Raw genomic sequence first — 2284 nt, forward strand, 5'->3', positions numbered from 1 at the left:
AAGGGTTGCAGGATGAGGAAATTGGAGTCCCCCTTCAGTGGGTCTATCTAAAAGACTCCCAAATTATATAACTCTTGTCTCTAAGGGGAGAAGAAATCCTTGAATCATGAATAGGAGATGTGAAGAAGTAAAGGCAAGAGTAATTGGCATTACAAGTTCTAGACAGGGAACTAGAAAAAAGTCAGAACAGGGCAATTTTCAAATGTTCATGAGAGTCCATTGGAATTTCTTGACAAGGGCTTCCAAAAGCATCCCTCCACTGGGTTCTTCCTCAAATGCATTTGTTTTTCTTTTATGTGTATAAGTGATGGTGATTAACACAGAAAGCCACAACTGGCCAAAATGTAGGCAAAAGAGAGACTACAAAGTGTGTGTCCCTGGATAGGTCTCCTATATTAAACCTCTACCACCCAGGGCTCAGGGACCACAGCAGAAGAGGGGGTGAAAAGGCTGTAAGAGTCAAGGGTGGTGGATGACCACAAGGAAACAGTTTTCCAGGTGACTGGAAACTTGCTCATATGAACTTATAGCAATGGTGACAGAATGCACAAGATCCATGCAGACTCAACTCAGACAAAAACCCAGCATCAAAGTGGGGAAATGGATAAGAAGTCCAACCTTAGCTGAGGAGCTATTGGCAACTGATCACTGATGGGTGAGGGAGATTTGGTCTTCTTTAAGGGAGTGATGCTAATTCATGAGGCTCCAGAGGACGAACTCATATCAAGGAACATTTGTGTATACAAACCTGACTTGATGGTCCTTAACATATATAACAGAGTGAATGAAATATGGTGGGGGTGTGGGAGAGTGCAGATAGAAGAGGGGGGTCTAAATATCAGTACGTATATTATGAAATGCACAAAAATTCAATAAAAATTGTTAAGTAATTCCACATTTTAAAAATGTATTTATTTTTATTTTATGTGTATGAATGTTTTGCCTGCATGTATGTAAAGGCACCACAAGTATGCAATACTCTTGGAGGCCAGAAAAGGGGATTGGATCCCCTGGAATTAGAGTTACCAACAGTTGTTAGCCACAATGTGGATGCTTGGAACAATCCCAGGTCCGCTAGAAGACCAGTCAGTGCTCTTAACTGCTGAGCCATCTTTTCAGCCCTGAGAGACAGTCTTTTGAAACCATAAATCATGCCTCAATCTGCTAAATCGGGATCTCAGAGGGAGCTCTAGGAAGATTCATGGGCTTTATTTTTTCTGTTTGCTTGCTTGCTTTGTTTTTAAAAAACTTCCCTTTAATCTTTGTTTGTTGTTGTTATTTGAGACAGGGTCTCCATGTAGCCCCAGCTGACCTGGAACTCGCTATGTAGGCCAGACTGGACTCCATCTCACAGAGCTCCTCCTGCCTCTGCCTCCTGAGTGCTGGGACTAAAGCTGTGTGCCACCATGCCAAGTTACCTCCCTTCAATTTTAATGATCAACTAGTTTGAGGTTAGTCTTTAAAGGAAAAGGCACGTTTCTCAAAGGCTAGCCTATAAATCACTTGCATAGATCTAAGACACTGAAAACAACAGGAAGTATGGCCAAGAATTTGTCAACCATTCTCTCAATGATTCTATAAACACCAGTTTAAGTCACAAATAGTCTATATACACTTACTAATTAAACCTTTATGTGGACAAAAGCTCAGGATTTGCAAATATAAAAAGATGGGAAATAATGACAGATGTATAGACTTATTTCCTTTTTATATTACACTGTTTCATTTAATCCATATCAAAAAACCTGTGATAGAAACATGGCTGCCTGCATTATTACATTGTCAAAATAAAGCATAAGAGATTTCAGGTAATTTGCCCAAGATTAGAAGACTAATAAATGGATGGATTAGAACCAAATACTAAAGTCAAATTGCTAGGAAACAGTCTGTATAACTACACACTGTGTCATTAAAAGTTAAGTATACCTTTTAAACAATTTGCAAGATCTTATCTGATGAGACAACTTTGAAATGTGTCTAATTCCTGTTGGCTGGTTTTATTAGCTACTTCACAAATGTTAAGTTAATGATGGCAATGGTTGATTAACCACGATAAAGTGAATATCAACTACTAAGCAACAATATTTCAGGGATTTCTCTGAAATTAATTAATTAATTAATCAATCAGTGAGTATTTCAAGTCAACAAACCTTCAAATACAAATATTTATAGGTGAGAAGTCAAGATGCTCTGTCTAGGTCACCTAGCTAGTAAGGTCCCCATCTAACTGTGTACCAAAGCTAGTGGCCTGACTTTCTGATGGGCCCTGAAACTGTGTTCTTAA

The 2284-nt window shown here is 38.9% G+C and overlaps 1 protein-coding gene across 6 annotated transcripts in view; it reads right to left on the reverse strand.

Moving 5' to 3' along the window:
• Window positions 1-2284, reverse strand: part of Pkib (cAMP-dependent protein kinase inhibitor beta) — a 120313-nt gene that overhangs the window by 42280 nt on the left and 75749 nt on the right. The window lies entirely within an intron of this gene.

This window comes from Nannospalax galili, unplaced genomic scaffold, assembly GCF_000622305.1.
Source record: "Nannospalax galili isolate Female #2095 unplaced genomic scaffold, S.galili_v1.0 scaffold1340, whole genome shotgun sequence".
Classification (NCBI taxonomy): domain Eukaryota; kingdom Metazoa; phylum Chordata; class Mammalia; order Rodentia; family Spalacidae; genus Nannospalax; species Nannospalax galili.